The 13,327-nt window shown below is 39.2% G+C and overlaps 1 protein-coding gene and 1 pseudogene across 3 annotated transcripts in view; both read right to left on the minus strand.

Moving 5' to 3' along the window:
- LOC105499714 (heparan sulfate-glucosamine 3-sulfotransferase 5) overlaps positions 1–13,327 on the minus strand; it is a 121,679-nt gene that overhangs the window by 20,427 nt on the left and 87,925 nt on the right. The window lies entirely within an intron of this gene.
- Positions 10,046–13,276, minus strand: LOC105499741 (small ribosomal subunit protein uS2-like; annotated as a pseudogene).

Genomic DNA, 13,327 nt, shown 5'->3' on the forward strand with positions numbered 1-13,327 from the left:
CTCTTCATTCTGCCTTTTTACAGGGGCCTATTTTCATTTCTGAGACCCTTGTGATCCTTTTCTTTCTTTTTTGACTTTTCTAAGTCTTTCTTCCCAGCTTTTTTGCTTCTCACTATACCCTGCCACTGACTATGTTCTCTAAATAAAATAACCTAAAAAGAAAAGACTGGCCGGGCGCGGTGGCTCAAGCCTGTAATCCCAGCACTTTGGGAGGCCGAGACGGGTGGATCACGAGGTCAGGAGATCGAGACCATCCTGGCGAACACCGTGAAACCCCGTCTCTACTAAAAAATACAAAAAACTAGCCGGGCGAGGTGGCGGGCGCCTGTAGTCCCAGCTACTCGGGAGGCTGAGGCAGGAGAATGGCGTAAACCTGGGAGGCGGAGCTTGCAGTGAGCTGAGATCCGGCCACTGCACTCCAGCCCGTGCTACAGAGCGAGACTCCGTCTCAAAAAAAAAAAAAAAAAAAAAAAAGAAAAGACTGCTGAGATATTATTCTTAAGTAACATTGATAGCAAAAGTACACCTAAAAATCTTAGGAAATTTTATAAGGATTTAATAAACCTATAAAATAATATATAATTAGCTTGTATGCAAAATGATACTAAAAGTCTCCCCTTCTTAGGCGTGCTAACATTTTCTTAAATTGCAGTATTAAAATTAGCATTCTTAACATGCTTGAAAACTTTTTTCTTTTTATTACCAGAGACACCTTTCTTCTCTAAATATTTGATTTTCCTTTTAGGGCCAGAAGGACTCCACCAAATTTCAACACTAAGATAACCACCTGTTACCAGTCATCAACAAATAGTTACTGAGGACCTACCATGCATCAGGAACTGCAGATGCCGGAAATAATATGGACAACAGACCCAGATTCTGCCTCATTACTTTTGTAGTTTTCTACTGTTCAACTCTTGGTATACATCTAAGGAAACTGCATCATCTACTAAACATAGAGCTTGGATCCTCTTATGAGAGTTCAGGCGCATTCGGGGGGTGTAGCTGTAGCCTCTGATTCTCTTAGATTGGCAGTGAAGGAAGAATCCCTACAAAGGCGGGATCTGCTGCACTTTGGAATCTCACCTCCTGACCCTAAAATCAGCCTTGAAGAGTCCTTGCCTCCTGCCCAAGTAGGCACAATCAAACTACTATACCAAAAAGCACAACTCTTCCTTCAACAAGACTCTTTTCTTCAAAAACCACATGCAAGTGAAGACTTCACTGGGTATGTGTAGACCAGACATTACTAAGTAACTACTTGTGGTGAGACATGAGCTGGTACCTGTGCATTTACATGGGGGCTCTGTGATCAGAAAGGCCCTGTGCTTGGTTTAATGCTCTGTCGTCGCTGTCTTAGAATTCTCTGCATTTTTATTTTGCCCTGGGCCCCACCAATTATGTGCCTGATTCTGCAGCCAGACTTTTTGGTCTTTCAGGATAGATTACTTGTGTGGAGACTGTGGCTCTTCACAGTGGTACCTCCCTTCTTCTCTGACACTGAACTGTAAGAGACAGACACTGTCTTAACTCCATCACACAGGAACACAACCCTTCACATCTTTTTACAGAGTTGGGATTTTCACTCCCTTTTATTTCTCCCTCTCAGTTCTGTGGTCTTCCCTGAGGCTCGTCTCTTCCTTGGGTAACCAACACTGAAAATGGTGTCTGCCTTCGAGAACGTGGTAGCTCTCCACAAAGCCTTAGAGTCTTAAGTACAATAACCATAGCAGAGAATGTGCCACACAAGGTAGTGCTTGAGATACACACACACACACGCCCCCAAAAGAAAGGGTTTCATCACAATAGATTAGTGGGGGAAATCCTGTGAGGTGAAGGGACAGTATCTCTATCAAACAGGTAAGAAAATGCAGATATCTGAGGACATTTGCTCCTTCTGTGGTGCAGGAAATTATTTCTCCATTTCATGTTCCCTTCAAGGGAAAAACAAAACAGGAAGCTCAAACTATGTTACCCTGCTGCTATGTGACTTTGTGTAAACCACTTAACCCCCGATCTTCTGTTTTTTCATCCAAGAAACAAACGCCTGAGAAGAAATGAGTTCAGCAATCCCTCTGGGCCCCAAATTCTCTTATTCTAGGGAAAAATGAATGTTCTTATAATGAGAGATGAATGCAGAAGGAAGTAAAGACAACTGCATTGTGGTGGGAAAGTCGTGCCTGAGGTACATTTTAATTTTTAATGTCTTCATAGCCCCCAGTTTTAAACAGTCCTGACCTCTTTAAAGATGGCTGCACCACATCATACTGCCTATTACTGGGAGAAACAATCCTCTTGTCCTAAGACATAAAATTTCTTAGAAAAGAAACCGATACTTAAGAAAGATTGTACTGATGAGCTTTCAATCTGCACTGTTGTCAGGGAGCCTATAGAAATCACATTTTGAAAAAATTAACCAAGGGCAGCTGAGGAAAATTGTCATAAAGAATTCGTTTTCCTTCTGTAACAATAATCACATAAGAGAGCTGTAATGAGAAAGAAACAAATGAAGAGGGGCACAGGAACAGGGCACAAAAAGCAGTGTTGTGCATGTGTCAAGTCGAATGTGGAGATGGGGTAGAGATTAAGAGGAAAATGGACACCATTTGTTAGTAGATTAAGCAGAAAGTCTATCAGTCAGGATGCTCATAATTGCTCTATCAAATGGCTAAGGAAGTTATTTAGCTCTATGTTTCTTCAGTTAACCATAAAGGATCAATGTTAGAAATGAAAAGGAAAAAGGTTGATAAATTATACAGAACTGCATGGTGGAATACTGCTTATCCTCCCTGGAGTTGTGGCGGGAGTAGCTTTGAGCAAATTCCAAATTTTCATACGGGTTCTTCGTTTCTTTCCTCCATTCAGCTTTCCATATCAGGCATAGATTATTTATCACAGCCCCCATTATTGCGTTAGCTTGAGTAGTCCTCTGGCTCTCTGTCTGCAGGAGGATACTCATTTTGCATTTGTAATTACCAGACTTAAAAGGAGCCAGTTAATTCTGCTTCTGTTCTGGGGTCTCATTTAGTAGAATGATGTCTTAAGAAAAAATATGGGAACTGAATTTTGCTTGGGCCTGGAATCCCAATTACTCTTAATCCCAGTGTCTCACTGGTATAGATAACTAATGTTTATAGAAGGGATAAACTAATGTTTATCCACTATTCCCCCAAATTTCTTTTCACTGCATTAAACGGTTGTTAGTTTAGTAAATTTGACCTGCTAGTGAGTTCAGAAGCAGAATCTTTCCTTCTTTAATCTTGTATTTATATAGAAAAGTGTGAGTTGCAGAGGTAACAATTATATAGTTAATTAAGTTAATATACACAGTCCAAACATCATTTTAGAGATATAGGCTCCTGCAGTTAAAGAGTTCCAGTTAACTGGATTAAGCTCTTCCCTCTGCTCCATGTAGCAAACATCAGTTTTATAGTAATATTAGTTCTACTTGTCATATCCGTTAACAGTTGAAGGTATCTATTTTAAAATCAAAGGTAGTATTCACTACCAGACAGAAAGCCAACTTTTAAATTTTATTTACCTCAAGTTTTGTTTTTGTTTATAATGAAGATGAAAGAAATATATATATAAAATGATATATATATCATTATATATATAATGACTTTTAATGCCATAAATACATTAAAAGTATGATGGTATTTTTATCATCAAGCTTCATTTCATTGTAGTTTTCATTAACCTCGCTCTGCAGTGACTTTTTCTCCTTTTTAATTTCCATAACACTATGCCATATATTTCTTTCGTAATGACTGATGATGAATGCTGATTTTTAACATTAAATATTTTATGTGAAGAATTAAACCATTAGCAGACTGTGCAGAAATACGAATGTATCATATTCAAATTACCAAGTTAGATCCAGAAAATTTAACGTTTAATATAACATTTTAGCAAATTTGTGTAAGTATAACCTCCTGAAAACTTTACAGACAGATAACCTACTGTTCACTTAATAACCATAAACACACAGTTTTCTTTCTTTCTTTCTTTCTTTTTTTTTTTTCTGTGAGACAGGGTCTCGCTCTGTCACCCAGGCTGGAGTGCATTGGCGTGATCTCTGCTCACTGCAACCTCCGCCTCCCAGGTTCAAGCAATTCTCCTGCCTCAGCCTCGCAAGTAGCTGGAACTACAAGTATGCGCCACCACGCCCAGCTAACTTTTGTGTTTCTTTTAGTAGAGATGGGGTTTCACCATGTTGGCCAGGCAGATCTCGAACTCCTGACCTCAGATGATCCACCTGCCTCGGCCTCCCAAAGTGCTGAGATTACAGGTGTAAGCCACCATGCCCGGCAAACAAACAGTTTTCAAAATACTATCCATTTGTATAGCGCTTTTCAGTTTTTAAAGCACTAGTTTAAACATTTTATTGGACTTTCACAACAAAAATATAAGGGATACAAGACTCTTTTATTCTCCATTCTATAGATGAGGAAGCCAAGACCTCATTAAGGTGTAGTGCCCCGGTCTACCTAGCACCTATAACTAGCAGAGTTCAAAATACAGTCTAGCTGTATTGATCTTCAGTGTTTGTGCTGGGTACATTCATCTCCTTTTTATGAAGATTTGTCATTATTTGGTTCTAGGACTGGATACGCATTCATTAGTGCAAATCTAATCCTTGAGTAGTATAGGCACACGTTGGAGATGTTGTGGATTTGGTTCCAGAGCACCTCAATAAAGCAAAAATCACAGTAAAGTGAGTCACACAGATCATTTGGTTTCCCAAGCGTATAAAAGTTATGTTTACACTATATTGTAGTCTATTAAGTGTGTAATAGCATTATTATAGTATAGTGTTCTAAAAAACAATGTACATGCCTTAATTTTAAAATATTGTATTGCTAAAAAAAAAAGCTAATGATCAACTGGGCCTTCAGTGAGTTGTAATCCTTTTGTTGGTGGAGGGCATTGCCTCAATGTTGATGGCTACTAACCAGGGTGGTGGTTATCAAAGTTGGGGCAGCTGTGGCAATTTCTTAAGTTAAGACAGCAATGATTTGCCACATTGATTGACTCTTCTTTTTATGAAAGAGTTTTCGGCGGGATGCAATATTATTTGACAGCATTTTAACCACAGTAGAATTTACTTCAAAATTGTAGTCAGTCCTCTCAAAATGTGTCTCTGCTTTATCAGTGAAGTTTATGTAATATTCTAAACCCACTGTTGTCATCTCAACAATGTTCACAGCATCTTCACCAGGAGTAAATTCCATTTCAAGAAACCATTTTCTTTGCTCAGCCATAAGAAGCAACTCCTCATCCTTTCAAGTTTGATCATGAGATTGCAGCAATTCAGTCACGTCTTCAGGTTCCACTAATTCTCTTGCTATTTCTACCACATCTGTAGTTACTTCCTCCACTGAAGTCTTGAAGTTGCCAAAGTCATTCATGAAGGTTGATATCCACATCTGCCAAACATCTGTTAAGGTTGATAGTTTGATCACCTTTCATGAATCACAGAAGTTCTTAATAGCAGCTAGAATGGTGAATCTTTTCCAGAAGGTTTTCAATTTGCTTTGCTCAGATTTGTGAGAGGAATCACAGTGGGAGCTATAGCCTCAGGAAATCTCACACACACACACACACACACACACACACACACACATATATATATATATATATATATATTTCTTTTTTTTTTTTTTTGAGACGGAGTTTTGGCTCTTGTTACCCAGGCCAGAGTGCAATGGCAGGATCTCAGCTCACTGCAACCTCCGCCTCCCAGGTTCAAGCGATTTTCCTGCCTTAGCCTCCCGAATAGCTGGGATTACAGGCATGTTTCACCACGCCTGGCTAATTTTGTTTTTTTTAGTAGAGATGGGGTTTCTCCCTGTTGGTCAGGCTGGTCTCAAATTCCTGAACTCAGGTGATCTGCCTACCTCAGCCTCCCAAAGTGCTGGGATTAGAGGTGTGAGCTACCGCGTTCATCTTACAATGTATTGCTTAAATAATAAGACTTGAAAGTTGAAATTATTCCTTGATCCATTTACTGTAGAAGGCATGAAAGTGATATTAATCTCCTTGTACATCTCCATCAGGACTCTTGGGTGATTAGGTGCACTGTCAATGAACAGTAATCTTTTGAAAGCAGCCTTTTTAAATAAACAGTAGGTCTCAACAATAAGCTTAAACACATTCAATAAACAATGCTGTAAACAGATGTGATATTTACACATATGTTTAAAACACTTTTTATTTAAAGTGAGAGACATCACAGAACATAAAACAGAACTACCATTTGACCCAGCAATCCTATTACTGGGTATATATCCAAAAGAAATTAAATTGTTCTACCAAAAGAAATGTGTACTCATATGTTTATTGCAGCACTATTCACAATAGCAAAGACATGGAATCAACCTAGGTGCCCATCAGTGGCAGACTGGATAAATAAAATGTGGTGCATATACACTATGGAATAGTATGCAGCCATAAAAAATGAAATCATGTTCTTTGCAGCAATTTGGGTGCAGCTGGAGGCCATTATCCTAACTGACTTAATGCAGGAATAGAAAACCAAATACTGTATGTCTTACTTATAAGTGGGAGCTAAACATTGAGCACTCAAGGACATAAACATAGGAACAATAGACACTGCAGACTACTAGAGGTAGGAGGGAGAGAAGGGGCAAGGATTGAAAAACTAACTATCGGGTATTATGGTCAGTACCTGGGTGATGGGACCATTTGTACCCTAGAGTTCAGGGTACAATATACCCAGGTAACAAACTTGCACACGTACCCCCTGAATCTAAAATAAAAGTTGAAATTACAACAAAAGTAATAAAAAATAAAGCGAGAGATGTGTGACTCTAATATGAACACGTAGAGGCCATTGTAGGACTATTAACTGGTCCACTTGCAATATTGCTGTGTCTCAGGCAATCGGGAGGCCTGAGGAGAGGAAGAAAGACAACAGCAGCTGGTTGGTGGAGCAGACAGAGCACACACATTTATTGATCAAGTCCGCTGTCTAATGTGGGTGTAGTTTATGGTGCCCAAAATAATTACAGTAGTAACATCAAAGATCACCGATCACAGATCACCATAACAGACATAATAATGAAAAAGTTTAAAATACTGGGAGAATTACCCAAATGTGGCACAGAGACACGAAATGAGCACATGCCTTTGGAGAAATGGTGCTAGTAGACTTGCTCAATGCAGGGTTGCAACACATCTTCAATTACACACACACACACACACACACACAAAAAAAAGCAGTATCTGTGAAGCAGAATAAAGTGAAGCACAGTAAAACAATGTATGCACAAACAAATTTTAAGAGAGAGCTGAAGTAATTTTTGTAAAAGTACAGAACTTAGAAGAAATGAAAGAGGTGTCAAATAATTTGAAATTAACAAGTGTTAATAGTCTTTCTCAGTCTCTCTGGATGGAGCAATGGTTCCTCTCATAAAACATCATGCTAGGATGAGAAGGATTATAATAGATTTATCAAGCCTAGCAAAAGAGGAAATAAACTAGTTGCCTGAATAATTTCTGAGACTGACAACGGTGGAATTAGTACACCAATTCCAATATCTCCTCCTCACTAATATGTACATTTTCTTAAGCAGAAATTTCATTATAGACTGATTCTCCAAATCCCCCTACATGGGACATTATTTTTATTTCTGTTTTAGACAATATTTGTTCTAGATTTATCCACATTTATCAATACTGTCACTCACTATTCCGTTTTATTGGTCTCAGCTTTATTGAGATATAATTCACATGCAACTCACCCATTTAAAAGTATACCTACATTTTAATATATTCACAGTATTGTGCAATCATCACCACAATCAATTTTACATTTACGTTTTCATCATCCCCCAAAAAACACTGTACCCTTTAGCAGTCTACCCCATTTCTCCATTTTTCCCTCCCAGCCCTTGGCAACTGCTAATCTAGTTTGTGTCACACTATTCCTTCTTGCATCTCAGCTCTTTCATTTTCCTTCTGCCAGAAGTAGAATTTCCCTCCATTCAGCAAACAAAAATTGTGACATTTCAAACCAAATGCAGAAATATTTTCCTTAATTTCTTCTCATTCCCAAAGGCAAAAATATGTAGGACTTCTTTCTTTGAGCTGTGTTCATTAGGATGAACTAATCCTTGAAAGATCATCCTGATGATCAGCTCTTGAGACTAGTAGTGAGTTGAAGCTGGTTTCAAAAGAGTAAGTTACTAAAATTTTCTCCTCAAAAAATTAGTCTTTTTTTCTTAACTGGATTTTAAGATATTTAGTGTTCAATAAAGACCTCTTGGTTAGTAATTGCCTGCAAAATATTTAAGACACATACTTGTAAAGAAGAGTCAGTATCCAGGAGGCAAAACACCTTCACGGGGACCAGGGAAATGTATTGAGATATCAGAATAAAGTTTGCATTTATTGAGAGGTGTTAAAGAAAAACAAAGCCAGACACTAGTTAAAGGTGGTAAAGACAGTTTCTATTCAGTAATACTACTGCAGTAGTGGAGAGAGATTTCAGTATAGTAGATATGAGTTCTAAATTTCTCTTCAAATAATCAATATGTCAGTATGTTCAATTCTTTGCCTTCTACTTTTAAATGTAACTTCCTCATAAAGCAACCTTTTTCGATTACCTGCTCCATCCTGACTCATTCCGATTAACTGCTCTTTTTCCTTCCAAACCTTACTCACCCCATCACTCTCTTTAAATTAGCCAATTGGAATTAGTTTAGCCTGTGCGGTCTAACTCTGGCCAACAGGGGAATGACACAGCAGCAGGGGCCACGTGTGTCAGGGATAAGAACCCCTTCCCCTCCCTTGTCAAGTGGGCACTCATCACTGCTCCATCTGTAACGGTGCACCCTTCTGTAGAAGTACATTGCCTTGCTGAGAATTAAAAAGAAATTTTATATTCGAATGTTATTTCTTTTGCAGTACAGAAACTTTATTTATAACAAGTATAAAACTGAGCTCAACTTCAATTGTGTAGAGGTAATGGTGGTTTAAAGAGAGACTGATGAAACAGGGAGGGAGAAACCAGTGGCAGGTCCAAGAGAGTCAGGGAAGTGGAAAATTACAAAAAACAAGAAGGGGCTTGGTCAATGTAATCAGGCCATCTGGTTTATTAATTGGCACTTTATGGAGAAGAAACAAACTTTGAATCTCCAGGACAGGAGGTAGTTTTACAAATTGGGTAAAGCACCTATCAAAATTAGTCCCTTACCCTCCCACGGAGCCTGGGAGACAAAAGAACAAGAAGGTGGTAAGAAGACAGGAGATGGGATGGGAGTGGGGGAGTGGGGGTTGGGGATGAGTGGAACTCACACTATCTCCTTTGAGGTCGAAGAGAGAGCTCCAGGTCATTAAGGAGATAGCTCTGGGTGGCAGAAGATTTACATATCAAAAAAGTAGTTTATAAGCAGGCTAACTATTTGTACTTTGAAAGCAATCTCTCTTTTCACTTTTTCTGCTTTTAAGATCTTCTCTTTTACTTTGGTGTTCTATAGCTTTTCTTTAATATGTCTTGGCGTAGAAATCTTTTCATTTATCTTGTTTGGGATCCACTAGGTTTCCCAGCTCTAAGATTGGTATCTTTTAAAAACTGGGGGAAATTCTTATCACCCCATTGAGTATTCCTCTTCTCCATTATCTCTATTATCTCCTCCTGAAACTCTGATTAGATATATGCTTAACTTTCTTACACTAGCCTTTATAATGACCTATGTTTCATGCTTTCTATCTTTTCATCTCTCTGGACTGCATTCTAGTTTGTTTCTTAGGATTGATCTGCCAGTTCATATCTGCATTATTATCTAATATGTTGAATGGTATTATCCATTTCATTATAATTTTTAATTATTATATATTACTTTGCAGAATCTAATATTGTACAAACACTTGGTCTATTTTTATGGTCTCAGGTTCCCTGATCATATTTTCTTTTCTTTCTTTTTTTTTCTTTTTTTTTTTTTTAGAAACGGATGTTTATTTCCCATTAATTTAATTTCCATGTTGCTTAAGAGCCCATGCAAGAACAGCTTAAGACCATTCAGCATTCAGTGGTTGCTCCTTCTCATTCAGTGGCCTGAGTGAGCAGTGGGAGCTGCAGATCAGTCTTCCATGGCAGGCCGAGTGCTCCAGTCTTCAGTAGGGAACTGCTGAATAGTCACAGAGGGCACCTGCACGCCTTCAGAACAGTTTGCAACCTCGGGCTGAGTAGCAGTGAACTCAGGAGCTGAAGCAGTCCATTCACCCTGAAATTCTTCCTTGGTCAGAGCCTTTTCAGCAGCAGCCTGCTCTTCTTTTTCAATCTCTTCAGGATCTCTGTAGAAGTAGAGATCAGGCATGACCTCCCACAGGTGTTCACGGGAAATGGTGCCATGCATGCACAGAACTTCCTGAGCTGGTGTCCACCACATCGAACCCACTGAGTGAGCTCCCTTGTTGTTGCATGGGATGGCAATGTCCACATAGCGCAGAGGACAGTCTGTGTTACAGAGCAATGGCAGGTAGGTTAACATAAGATGCCTCCGTGAGAGGCTGGTGGTCAGCCCTGGGGTCAGTAGCCACAAGAAGCTGTGGCTCCTGGAAGGTTGCCTGGATTTGGGTAGTGAAGTTTCCAGGAGTGAAGAGGCCAGCAATTGGAGTAGCTTCAGTGGCAGCAGCAAACTTCAGCGTATTTTCAAACTCTTAGAAAATTTCCCTTCCTTCCTTCCTTCCTTCCTTCCTTCCTTCCTTCCTTCCTTCCTTCCTTCCTTCCTTCCTTCCTTCCTTCCTTCCTTCCTTCCTTCCTTCCTTCCTCCCTCCCTCCCTCCCTCCCTCTTTCTTTCTCTCAGAGTCTCCCTCTGTTGCCAGGCTGGAGTTCAGTGGGGTGATCTCGGCTCACTGCAACCTCTGCCTCCCAGGTTCAAGTGATTCCCCTGCCTCAGCCTCCTAAGTAACTGGGACTACAGATGTGTACAACCACCCCCAGCTAATTTTTTGTATTTTAGTAGAGACGGGGTTTCACCATGTTGGCCAGAATGGTCTCGATCTACTGACCTTGTGATCTGCCCACCTCAGCCTCCCAAAGCGAGAAAATTACTTTAAACATAACTGTTTTATATTCCATGTCAAAAATTCTATTATATGAGGATTTTGTGGTCTGTCATTTTACTCACAGTGCCTTACTTCTTTCATTGTTTTGCGATTCTTCACTCTTGACTGCTCATTTTATAAGAAACTTTATTTGTGGTATCTTGAATCCTGGGCTGAAATTGAGTTCTTTCAAAGAAGTTATAAATTTTCTTCTGCTGGTCACCTGAGGACATGGTCGTCTGGGATCACGCTTGAGGTTTTATGGACCACACATGCACGATGAATCAGAACTCAAGCAAAGACCAATTTGGGATTATGAATCCTCAGAGAATTCCATCCTCTCACACGATGCCAAAATCAATTTGCTTGTGAAATATCAGAGTTTGTTGCAAATTCATTCTTACATTGACAGTATAGCTCTCTAGAATACTGTTATTATGAAGGCCTCCTGTTAGATTTCCTGCACTAACCAAGACCTAGGCTGTATCTCACAGCTGGTCCCACACAACCATCAGAATGGAAGCCAAATAATTCTAGGGTTTAGCAAAAATTCTCACAGCAATACCCACTTGGGAACTTGCTTACCAATCTGATTTTCTGATTTTATTTTATGTTAGGGATCTGTTCACTCTTTACTTTCAAGCAGCCTCATAGATATAGTTGTATATTTATAGATACAGACATATATTTTAATTATTTCATCATATATTTTAGTTATTTCAACAGTGAGGGTGATATAGATGATATAGGGTACCTATTCTACCATACTACCGGAAATAAAAATTGTTTTTATTTTATTCATTTTCTCTTAAATTCATATAAATTTATTCCCCCCCCCATTTAATCAGCCACTGAGAAGAAAAACTCCTATATCTGTCCTTTTATGGACATTCAAAGATTTTGTTTTGTTTTTGTTTCATTTTTAGCAACAAATGCTTCTTTCAGTTTACAGGAAAAAAAAATAGTTCTATTTGAAAGATACTCTGACATGCTATTAAAGGGAGTGTGGAATTGTACATGGACCCCATAACCCTGGTCTTGGTGTTACTACTATGATTGTGATACATTACAAGGTAAAAGATTTCACAGATTGTAATTAATGTTACTAATCAGTTGAACTTAAGATAGGGAGATCATTCAGGTGGGTCTAATTTAATCAGATAAGCTCTTTAACAGCAGAGTATTTTCTCTAGCAAGTAGCAGAAGGAGTGATTAGATTCCACGCAAGAGAAGGATTGACATAGTGTTGCTAGTTTGAAGATGCAAGGATTTGGAAAGCAGCCTCTAGGATTTGTGACCCCTAGTCAATAGCTAGCTAGAAAACTGGGACCTCATTCCTACAACCACAAGGAACTGGATTCTGCCAACCACAAGAATGAACTTGGAAGCAGATTCTTCCTGAGAGTCATCTCCAGACAACAGCACAATCCAAATGACAACTTGATTTCAGCCTTGTGAGACGCTCAGCAGATAATCCAGTTGAGCCTACCTGGACTTCTGACCTAAAGAACTATGTGCTAATATAGATGTTAAGTTTCCATGGTGGTGGGCTTTTGTTATGCGGCAATAGAAAACTCAAGCAGGCATATTTCTCCATCACCTGTAACTTTAAGAAAAAACAAAACTAGTGAATTTTTCTTGAAGCTTTTGTTTCCGGGAACACAGAATACCGAACGACAAATCTCACCTTCAAGAGATACATTGTGCCTATGACTATACTATTAAACTTTGAACAGAGAAAATAATGCAATTGAGTTTGCTATTGGCAAGCAAAGGTCAATTTAGTGAAATGTCAAATACTTTTCAGTGAAAAGGCAGATCATTTTATCTGAAACCAAGTCAGTGTTCTGGATTGTAATCTGTAAGCCACTGTCTTCACATTACTCTCACAGAAGCTGACTCCTCTCTGTCTTTTCTCAGGTTAAAGCCATGTTCTCCAGTGCTCACCTGTGGGCTCTGGAAGTGCCCTCTCTCCTTGATGAGGCTGTAGGTCTCTGCAGCAAAGTGGAGCCACTTTACATTTAGCTACATGTTGACCTCCCTCTTCCTCCAATTCACCCTTAATTGCCTTTCTAGCTTCATTTTTGATAAATGTCCACACAGATCCTAAATTGGGAAGATATTTATTGTTGCCCAGACATGCCAGGTACTTTCCTAATTTCCAGCAGGTTCTTCCTTCCCTACATGATGACCATTCTTCCATTTCCACCTGTAGAAACTGTAATCATTCAATATTCAGCTCAGGCATCACTTG

Source organism: Macaca nemestrina, chromosome 5, assembly GCF_043159975.1.
Source record: "Macaca nemestrina isolate mMacNem1 chromosome 5, mMacNem.hap1, whole genome shotgun sequence".
Taxonomy (NCBI): Eukaryota; Metazoa; Chordata; class Mammalia; order Primates; family Cercopithecidae; genus Macaca; species Macaca nemestrina.